Genomic DNA, 11,661 nt, shown 5'->3' with positions numbered 1-11,661 from the left:
AGTGCATTAGTGGGGTGGGTGCTTTGCCCAGAAGTGAAAGCCAGGCAAAGTGCTTAAAACTACAGGCAGCAAAATTTCTGGATGATGTGGAAGTGCTGCAGCCTGCAAGGAGACATCCAGGCACTGCTGCAGGACTGGAGTTGGTGCTGCCCAGGCACGTGTGTGTTCCCAGCAGCAGGGCAGATCAATCCTTTGGCAGAGTGAATAATACTTTGGATTAATTTGTTTGGAAGAACAGATGAATTCATGAGCACACTCTGATGCAGAACTACCTTCCTGTGGCAGGCCCTGTGCGTTTGCAGTGTTACTTAGTACATCCACAGTGATAACAGCCTGTGATGATAGAGCTGCACAGTGCCCAGGGCCGTGTGAGTCCCAGACATGCCACAGATTTCAGCACGTTGTAGCCATGGCAGGCTAAGGAAATGATGAGTGCTGTTGAAAGGACTCTCTGAACTTTTGTGCTGCCAGACAGAGCTCTCCTTAGTGTCATACTCTGCTTGGATCTGTGTTTGAACTGATCGCAGTACTTGCAATCCTTTTGTATGCATTTTCTGTTGCCCTTTTATCAAATGAGCTTACTGGCATGGTCAATTTGAAGTCATTAGCAAATGTTTATCTAGAGTTTGAAACCTATGAAAAAGACCATTTGAAGTGTTTCCAAGATTTGCATTCATTTGGCCAAAGAAATCATGACACCTGGTTTATGTGTCTAATCCAACATACCCACACTACTCCAATTTTGAATATCAAATGTTTGCATTGAGCTTGAAAAACTGCTTCCAAACCAAGGCTCAACCAAACTACAGAAATATTTCAAATAGATAAACAAAAATAAATTAATAGCTGTTCACATACCTGAAGAAAAAAATCCCTGAACATATTATTCAGCAGCTTTCTTACTAACTTTTTTCAGCAGCATTAAAGGTCAGTGTCAATCTCCCTGTTAGACACCCAGCTTTGGCTCTCCATGTGCTGCAGCAGTTGGCAGTGCAATTAAATACCTTGAGTTTTGCCTTTTTGACTTTAATGTTGAGTTTATTGTTAGATATTTGGGACCTCAGTAAACAATTATTCTTAAACAATGTCTAACCTTTCCTTTCTAGCAGAATTCTCTGAGCTGGAAGAGCACAGTAAAAATCTCCAGATCCTTTCTGCTCACACAGAAAAATTTCCTGTGCCTTGTCATCTTTTTCATTCCCAGGTTTGTGTCAGAATGAGCAGAGGGCTCCAGAGCTCCAGGATGCAACTGAACACAAGCCTGAATAAGACAAGAGCCTTATTGAGCCTGTCCCAGCTAGGAGCCTGTCCCCCCCAGTGCCTGCCGGGCACAAGCCATCATCCTCTGTGTGGGGAGAGCACGTGGCAGCTGCTGGATGCAGGGATGGGGCATGCTGCGTTTGTGTTAAGGATGGAGCTGGAGCAATAGGCTTTTGTGTAGCAGAAATAGACCACAGAGTCCCAGAATTACTTCCCACTGGCTTTCCTTTGGTTCATCAGTTTCAGTAGCTCAGCGGGTAGAATCAGCCAGAAGCCATCTGTTAGTCTGGCCTGGGAGAGGAGGCTTAAGTAGGCAGTGTGGGGAGAAAAGTCTCTAGAAATAGCAGACTGTTTTGCCATTTTATGGAGCATATTTTCACATTCCCATTAGTCTAAACTCACCAGGAATTCTAGCAGGAACAGGCTCAGTTTCATGTTATCCTATTCCTTTTCCAGCTTTTTATACAGAGATCCTTGCAACAAAATTGAAAGCTAGTATATATGTGTAAGGACTAAGTCACCACTTACCTACATGACTTTAACCTGATTAACAGCATCACAGATCTGTGCTGCAGGCAGTGCTGTGATGGCCGTGTGTGTGAAAACACTGGGTCACTTGAAATTGGGAACTGCTTCCTCTGCGCTTGTCACTGTGGCCCAGAGCTCCCAAAATGCAAGGTAATGACAGGGAAGATGGCCCAGGAGGGCCTTCCTCTGCCCCTGATGGTATCTGAGCTAGAGAGTTTGACAGCATTATTGACTGTCCCTGCATCTCCACATAGTCCTGCAGTCAGCTCTGTGTAGCACTCTGGAACTCTGTTCCCAAGCATGAAGAACGGAGGTTCTACTTTCTAAACGCTCAAAAACATGCTCACATAGATGGGTTAGTGTGGATCACAGGCATTAAAATCTTCCCTCAAACCTCCATCCACTAGATGTTCCACCATTTTGGTTGGCTTGGGATTTTTTTTTTTGCATATACCTAAAATCACCTCTCTTTTCTGCAGCACACAGCTCTTCAGCTCCTTACAAACCCAGACAAGTGCTTGGGTGTCTCTGTTCTGCCACAGCTGGAAAAATGGCAGGTGCTTCCTATGAGAAGTTTTGAAATAATTTTTAATTTTTAAAAATCATAAATTTTAACAGTAAATGGATAAAAATATAATACTTTCCCAGGAAACAAAAGAAATGTTTTATGACCAACCATCCTTCATCAGATAATACTACTGAAGTAAGGACTCCTGCCAACTGGCATGTGTCCCATCTTTCATTTCCTCCAGGAAGTGAGAAGAGAGAAGGAAATGGCTGGGAAGCTCCAGGAACACACTGACATGGAAAATCCCACTACCTCTGTACTTTAGAGGTGCTGCAATCATGTCTTCTAAAACAATGTTAAATAAGAGCTGGGGAGAATTATCCACAAGGCACAGAATTCTTGTAAATGTTTGCTATCTAGCCATGTAGGGGGACATTTTTCTCCTCTGTTTAACTTGCCTGTTATTTCCTCCTTCTGGTATTTATTAATCAGACTGGTTAACCATTCAGTCCAGCCTAAAACCAGATCTCATCATGAATCCTGTTCTCTGTAGTGGACTTTGAAAAGGCTCTGGCTGAACAAACTCACTTCTCCTGTCTTAAATCTGAAGGGCAGAGCTAAATGCTGGAGATGGATGTTTACCATGAAATTCACAGTACAGGTTTCCTGTTTGGAGCAGCCAGTAGTGCTAGGGACACTAGAATTTCCATTTGTAGGCAAGCTCTGTTTTGACAGAGCCCTTCATGATTCATCAACAATTTGGGTGCTTCTGGCTATGCAGTATTCATTGCACCCATCCCATTCCTGATAAACAAATTCAGGAGCTCTAATCACAGGGGTAGTATACTCAATAACCATTGCTCTTTAATTGTTTATGATCTTTATCTCTCTTTCCCTCCAAGGGCTTTTTCCTGTGGGAGGAGTGTTTCTCTTTGAACTGACTTTTCCTTTCAACATTTATCATTCAGGACTGCTCAAGTGCCGTTTCAGTGTAGAAGCCGCTTGCAAACTATTTGTAGCAGCTGCTTTTTTGGAAGTTTGCTGTTTGCAGTGCTTGATCCCTCACTTAAACTACCCGACATTGTCTTTCCTTTTCATCTGTGCACGAGATCCCTGCACCACAAAATATGCTTCTGAGAGAGCTGGGGTTCATCTGACCTCCTGCCTCTGTTTCTTGTCTGACCCTGGGGGAGTGTTTCCAGTGTGCTGCAGGACCCCTCTGAACAGTGTGCTGTGAATGTTTAGGGAGAGGTGAACCACAGCCAGTTGTGATGTTTGGGTTGGGGGCTGATACTGGGTCCAGTGGGACTGTCTGCACCCCTAGGACCGGCCTTTCTGCCTCAGAGTTCTCCACAGAAAGCCTCAGAGCACTCAGAACATGAACATGTGTTTGGGATAGAGGAACAAGTGAAAAATAGCATGAGGCAGAAAGTAAAGCTACAGATCATTTCCATCAGCAGAGTTGTCGTGTCCCATGGCTTATGTGTGTTTTCTTGTAATATGGCAATAATTACTCGATGGCTGTCTCCATTTGTGTCTGATTATTAAAATCAATAATGCGTACATTGGTCTGACAGTGATTTGCATGCACAGCTTTTCCTATTTGTTGGTAGACAGCAGAGCTGCTTGTGTCTGGAGAACTGTGAAACCCCACGCTGCTCTCACTGTTCCTGTCTAACACGCTCTGTGGCTCCTGGTTTTAATCTCCACTGGTCCCCACCTGAGCGCTTCCTGGAGGAGAACCTTGCTGCACACCTGGGAGTCCCGGCCAGGCAGGATGCAGCCAGGGCAGCTCGGTCAATATTGACTTTGCTGCAGGCTTTGGTGCACAGTGATGGTTATCTTGCTTGCCAGGTAAGAGTCAGCCCTTAGCACAAGCGTCTTTGAAGCCATTAAATACACTAAATCAATGAAGTTGAAAAGGGGGGACCCTTTTAAATGCAGGTCACACAGACCAAGACCTGCACTTTGGACTGCACATGGGGGTGTACTGGGCCACAGGTGTAAATGGGACTTTCACAGGGTGGTCTCTGTCCACCACACTTGCTTCCCTGTCTTCTCTCCCTAGTGTCCTGGGCACAGTAATTTGCAGGGTTTTCTTTCCTGGTGTAGCTGTGCAGCCCTGCTTTCCCAGTGCTGGCATTAGACAGGATGAAAACTTTCCATCTGTCGATGTTTGCTTTATGGGAAGGAGTTTTTTTGCACAGCATGAAACTTTCCATTGTATTCACAATTGGTTTCCAGCAAACTAAGTAAAGGTGAAAAATTCCTCCCTGACTGCATGGCAGTGGCAGCCCGGGGCACAGACAGCTTCCCTGGAGCCAGGCCCCAGGGGCAGGAGTTCTGCCAGAAAGGGGTGGCACAGCCTGACCTTGCAAGTCTACCCACAGAGACACGTTGCTCTTGGGAGTGGGGTTATGTTGGCTCAGGCCATGCCAGCTGGAAATTCAGGAGAGAGCCCACTGACGGTCTCACCTGCTGTGCACAAAGCCCTGACTGCTCTCCCCAGTGGGCAGTGGAAAGCTCCCAGGTAGCAGCAGGATTTCCCCCCTTGTGCACAAGCCAGCTGCTTTCCTGGTAACAGAGTGAGCTATTTGGCAGCCCGAGTTGCCAGAGGGATGGGTGTGTATTTCCCAAGTGAATCCTGGTTCCTTGCAAGTCCCTTTTCGCCCCCCATGCTGGGCATTTGCTAACGTTCCCCAAATTTCCTGCAGGATCCACAGTATTCATACAGCTGTTTGCTAGAAGGCCTCTGAGTCAGTGCATTCATCCTCTGCATGCTGAACTAAAAGGGATCGACCTTCGAGGAGGGCAGTAACAAGCTTGCCCCTAGTGCAGGAAGAGTGCTTGCATGGTGTGAGCAGGGTGAGCTCCTACATGGTGACACACGCAGTGCTCTGGGTTCACTTGGTGCTGGACCAAGATGTGCCTGGTATGAACAGCTGTGTTTAAACAAAGAGGAGGGACTGCAAAAGTAGAGAATAAGGCCCATGGGTGTGTTGCATTAAGAGTAGTTGGTCCCACCTGAGAAAGGTGAGTTACTGCTGTACTGGCTACAAAGGTGCTGGGGCAGGTGGGGAAGTAGTCTGGCTTGCTGCCCTGGAGAAAGATGGGGTGCTCTGAGATAAGGAGGTCTTGTGGGAATGGGAGCTACAACAGTCCAGAAGCTTCTGTGTTAGGGATGAGAAGAAAGGGAGGTGAGAGGAGAGTCTCTGAGATCATTCTCAGGGCAGCAGAAAAGTGATTGACTTTAATGAGAGGCTCCAAATAGAAAATGGTGATAAACCTCTGTGGATGGCATCTGATCCAGGACTGACTCATGGGTGTCTCTGGAGATATGGAGCCTCTAGCTCACTGCCCTCTCTTACTGCAAATAATCCTAGGCTCTGAAGAGTAAAGTTTGGGGAAGGTGAAGTGCTTGGGTGAAAAGAGATGGCAGGGGGCTATCAAAAGTGTTTCTGAGATGAACTGTATTTTGAGGGGTATATGCAGTACCTGCTTATCTGACCCATCCTGCAGGGTGGTGGCATGGCAAGTGTGACAGTTTTCATACTGCCCAATGCAATATGAATGCTGATAGCTTTATATTGTTTCCCTGTGTTACAAACCAACCTTCACTTCATGTTAATAGCTTGAGGTAGGACTTAAATGTTCTAAATTAGAACAAAACACCAGTACCTGTCTTATTAGGAGGTCATTAGCAACCAGGAGAGGTTTAACCGTTGAGTGGATAAATCCGCAGCTGGATTAAAGCCTAATTGACTCTATGATGAATCACACTGTAATATTTCATACAAAGCACTAGGTTTAAAACCAGCCTAAGTGGGAGGTCCCCAGTGTCTCTTGTCACATTCAGGTCACTGATGCACATTCCTATTTTAACTTGATTCTGGTGCTTTAATGGAAAGTAGGGAAAAGAAATAACTTAGCAATTTTGTCAAAGCAACATGAAGGTATTTCACGTTAGCTTTTTTTTTCCAACTAGAAAAGAAGCCACTGTGTTTTGCCCTTATAGCCTGCTGCAAGCCAGGGCCATTTCAGGATTGCATTTATGCTGCTGTCTAAAAGCTTGGCTGCGAGTCTGACTAGCTTGGAAAGACCAGGGTAGTGCCAGGCAAGTGGGCTTACATGGTGACCTTAGTGCTTCAGCTGCTCTGGCCAGAGGCAGTTAATTTCCCTAAATGCCATTCTTCATGGTATTTTTGAGGGCTTGTTTTAAGGTCCCTCTGGCTGTGAAGTCATGTCTCCAGCCACCAGATCAGAGGTTTCTCCACAGTGTCCAAGGGTAAAGCTGAGGGATATGTCCTTGTTAAAGCTGTGAGAAAGAAACGTCGCCCTGGACTTACCCTGTTTCCTGGGGAGGCAGATTATGTTTTGCTGGGGTTTCCCATTAAATCCCTATCTCCTAATAAAATACTACAAGAAAAAATTCATTGTTCCTGCCAAATTAAACAGGAAATTGAGAATAAATATTTTTGCTTCAGCAAGCTTGCTTTGTAGCAGCCCAGGCTTTTCCTGGGGGTGGGTAGACGCCTGCTTGGTCTATCCTTTAAGCCAGCCCTGGCAGAGCAGCTCACTGCAGGGGGCTGAGCGCTGCTTGAGACCACACTGGAGCCAGGTTTGCTGCAGGGGACATAACTCTGACTGCTGTCACACTTTCCCATGTCACACACATTCCCACCTTCTTCAGGTTTTTCTCACAGCTGAGCTTAAATACAAGGAGAAGAGTTTGAGTTTTGCCACCAAACATGAAATCAGCTTTGTATAATACCAGTTTGGGGCAAAAAAAAAGAAGAGTTTTAGGCCTGGCTCTGTTACTAGAGATGAGATGACAAGAGCATTGCTGTGGGGAAGGGGCAAGAGGGGGTAAATGAGCTGACACAGAGCAGTAATCACAGTGTGGCAGCTACTGATGAGCCCCTGTTCTGGAACAACTGTGAGAGGAAGGTCTCTGGTCACTCAGGATATGGCTGTACTCCTCATCCATCCTGTTGTGAGGAGAGAAAGGAGCAGCCATTAAAAGTGATGAACAGGCTTAATGGCAAGTAGGAAGCCCAGATAATAGAGCAGGAACAAAATGCTATTTTACTGCATCTACCAGAAAAAAAAATCTTGTTAATCCAGAGAGAGAAAAATGACTCATGGAGCCCAAAAGCAAGGGAGAAAGCAAGTAGTGCATAATGAAGTAAACAAACCATTTGGTAATGGCCTTATTAAAGTAGAAAATTATGTTTTTTCCATGTGGATTTTATGGGGTTTTTACACAGGTAGAAAAGAGACTGACGTGGGAGAGGTGACTGGTACCTGGGAGGGCACAGCAGCCTGCAGCCCACCATTCTCAGTGTGCCCCACATCCCTAGTCAGCCCAGCTGCTGAACAAACCCCATCCTTCTCACCTCTTGCACAGTAGGAAATGAAGTCCTCAAGGCTTTGTGGGCCCATCCAGGTCCTTTACAAAAGGTGGAAATGGCCAGAGTGTGGGCCAGGGCACAGCAAAAGTTTAACAGCCACCCCCCATTCTGTGCTCCATTCTGGAGGAAATCCCAGGGTCCTCCAAGGCCATGGGACAAACCCCCAGGATCAAGCCACTCTCCTCAAGCCATGCTGCTGCTCAGGTGAATGGGTGACTAGTGCCCTCACTCTGTCAAGCCCAGAAAGTCCATATCTATCCTGTATGTGCTCCCAGTCCTTTCCCCAAAACTTCTGGGGGTTATTTTGGCACCACAGGTCTATGTTATGTAGCCAGCACTCTTGAGCTATGATACAGGGACCTCTCAGCAGGTTTTGCTGCAGCCCCAAACCTTAGTTCTGTTAAATGTCCCACATCCTCCGTTTTCACTTCCATAGCACAATGTTAGCTCAGTTGAAAAAGCAGTGCTTGTGGTGGGAGTGCTTTCAATTTCAGGGATCTCTAGGCAGGAAGTGCTTATTTTTCTATATTTTTAAAATGACCTATAAATTCACCCATGGAGATGGAATTCCCTGTTAAAACTGTAGCTTTTTCCTGAAACCTGGTAGAAAAGGCTTTGTTTTCTGCTTGGCTGTTTAGACAGTTAAAATTGTTCCTGTATGACGTGCAGGTTTCATCCTGCTGTGTTCTAGGGGACTTTTCACAGACTACAAACTAGACTGGATCAACAGTCTTGTATCAACACCAGAGAGGTAATTAGAGCTACAAATGAATCAGTATTTCTGCTGTGCTTGACAGCAGTAAAATGCAAACCAAAAGCTGAAAACAAAAGGGAAGAATACCAGAAAAAATGAAAAGTAAGGGATAGGAAGGATCCTCCTCTGAGGAATTTGGAAATCCAACTAACAGTTTCATCAGGAAGAAACAGTAAAGAAATACTGTTGACTATAGAGACCTGGTGGTTTTTGTTCCCTAACTTCACATCAAGGATGATTTAGACACCCTCCTAGAAGAGGGAAAACCCTTTGGCAAATGTTAGTGAAACCCTGGATTTATGACATGCAGCTCTGCAAATCTTTTTCTGGCCAAGCTTTTCTTGGGATTAGCCTGTATGAACGAGAGTGGGAATGCTGGGAAAAGTTGCCTGTAGAACTTTTCATGTGGTTTCCATGGCTGGAAAAGTGTGGCTGCATTCCCTGCCTTCTTGTAAGTGGTCAGAACAGCTGTTTTATTTAAAGCATGGCTTGAAGTCTCAGGTATATTACGGGAAAACAGCAAATTAGGGAGAGACCAGGCCACGTGCAACTCTGGGAGGTCACTTGTTTAGCCTGAAGGTCTTTGCAATGGGCTGGACAGAAATCTTGATGCTGGAAGCCCTTGGAATGCTGCAGGTTCCCAGGATGCTCGTAAAAGACTGTATGAATGCCATACAGGTGATAGGCACACGTGCTGCATAGGGATCTGAGCTGCTGCTTTTGTTTGCATGGGGTTGGTTTCACTGTCAGATGGGAACAGGCACTGATTTGGTTCCAAGGGGCAGAGTCCATTCCTAGGGGTCCTTACTGTGGCACTGACTTGCAAACCCTTGCTAAGATACCTGCTCAGTGTTTTGTTGGAGCTCTAGTGCCCTCTACTCTTGGGCAGCAAATTAAATATATGAGAGTGCACTGCTAGATGTTGAGGAGAGAGGGACATGCAATAGCATGTCAGGCCAGGAAACTCCAGCTGTCCTGGAGAAATAAGGGTGGCATTCTCCAGAGAGCACAGGGGGTATTCCCTGAGCAGCTGTGGGGCACAGCCCAGGGAGTCGCACTCAGCTCTCCTCTGCCCATGCCCCCAGGAGCAGCAGGATGCTGGACACCTCCAAGTGCCACCCCCAGGCTCCTGGGAGCCTTACAGTGTGTTGCAGTGTTGGGCTGCTCTGCCACAGGGCAGAGCCATCCCAGTGCAGTTGTGCTTCCAGCTGTTGATCTCAACAACCATGCTGGTTTTTCTGCTTGCTCTTGCTCCCCGTGTGGCTCACCCTGTGGGTGAGCAGGTCCCCTGCTGCAGTTCCACTGCTGATCAGTCCCACTGGCTGGGTTTGTGCTTGACCCTGCTCCCCTGACTCTGTCCCCTCTTGCTCCCATCAGCTGTGTTTGAGTCTGATCTGTCCTGCAGAGTCCCTTCTGTAAATAAGTGGGAAGGGAAAGGAGGCAAGAAGATACTTTTTACCCAGCTCTCAGACATGAAGTCATCAGGTTATTTGGCTACCTGAGTCAAACTTTCTTGAGCACTGGCAGTACAGGACACAGTCTTGACAGACTGGACTTGCTGTTTCTTAAGCAGAGCACAATGCCCCTTTGTGTAGGGTTCCCGGACCGGCCAGGTTAGGTTTTGTTTGACAAAGCCTCTTTAAATTTCATTTTTTTTTCTTCCATGGAGTTGTGAGGAAAAAGATTTCTTTCTTCTTTCCCTCAAACCTTAGCCTTGAGTTTGCACAAAATAGGTCTGTGACCCTAGAACTGTTTCAGGTTTGCAAATAAGCTTGTAACCCAAGCAGCCTGGGTGTTTCGTAATCAAATTTGTGGACAACAAAAATGCTATGATTTCAAACCTAGAGAAAAAAATATGGGGCCAGGAAGCCAGAAAATTATAATTTACTTCATTCAGCATCTTCTGCAAGCTCTGTGTAAAAAATTACTGTGTGCAGCTTCCTTGTGTGTCGAATGGCACAAAGAAGTTGTGAGATGTCTCACAGGAGTGGCGTAAACCTCTCCCGTGTTCCCAGAGTGCCTGAGGTCCTCTTGTAAAGACGATGAGAGAAGTGAGGGGATGGAGGGAGTTTCCTCTGGAAAGGGGAATCCAGAATGAGAAACACATTCAGCCACTGCAAACAGCAAAAACACACGCGCCTTGATTCCAGGAGCCAGACCATGCGTGCCTCACATGTGCAGCTGCCCAGATTTATGGCCTGTTATCCTCTGAGGCAATTACTAGAGTTTGTTGTGGGGATCTGCATGAGCAATGCACAGGTTGCCCACATAGCCCGGCCTTCTGAGAAATGACACGGTGCTCACTCTGCCAGCACTCGCTATGTGCTGCGGCCGGGAGCAGCTGTGCTGGAAAACCACCACAGAGGAAATCACAAGTTAGTGAGTCACTGAGACTGCTGCCAGCCTGTCAGGAGTCTCTCCATAACTCAGCTTTCATATGCCTCTGCTTCAGCTCTGAAGCAGGCTCAGATGCCACCTTGAGCAGCAGAATGGCTGCTAGCATGTGAGGAAGGAGCAGAAGCAGATGGATAGATGGAACAGGTTTTCACTCTAGAGTCCCAAAGGGAGGCCCGCAGTGTGGAGGGGAGAAGTCACCCTGGCAGGCCTGAGCACTTCTTCCTGTGCAGCCTGTGATGTGCCTCCAGACACCATCAAAGCTCAGCAGAGATGTCATCCCAGGCCCCTTGGACCTGCCTGGGGAGGGTGCTGCTTGGGGCAGGGCCAGGAGCATAATGTTGCCAGGATACTTTTGGCCCAGCTGCAAGCATCAATATTGAGGACTTCCCAAAGCTGCTCATGGCTTTGATCCAGCTATGAGGTCCAAGTGGTTCAGGCTTTATCTATGCTTTGGGAGACCACTTGCAGCTGCTCTGGCCAAGAACACACTCCTGTGCTGTGGGCTGGACTGCATTGACATCACTCATGCCTGTGAGAACCAGGAGGAAGCTGCTGATGTAAGGGTATTAAACAGGCCTCAAGCAGCAGCTTTGTGGCATGATATGCAGGCTCTTGTGCCTTAGACCAGATGGCAGCGTAAGGATTTTCCTTTCCAAAGTAGGGGCTGTGCTGCCCATGGCCCAGGGCAGAGGTGCCTCCTGCAATCCAGATGAAGCTGGAGTACAAACCCCTGGGAGAAGGCGACAGTGTTGTGCTGTGGGACACATTGATGGCAGGGGCAGTGCTTCTGTCTCTAAGTTCTC

This window comes from Corvus hawaiiensis, chromosome 10 (genome assembly GCF_020740725.1).
Source record: "Corvus hawaiiensis isolate bCorHaw1 chromosome 10, bCorHaw1.pri.cur, whole genome shotgun sequence".
NCBI lineage: Eukaryota > Metazoa > Chordata > Aves > Passeriformes > Corvidae > Corvus > Corvus hawaiiensis.
Note: the sequence above shows the minus strand (reverse complement) of the source record.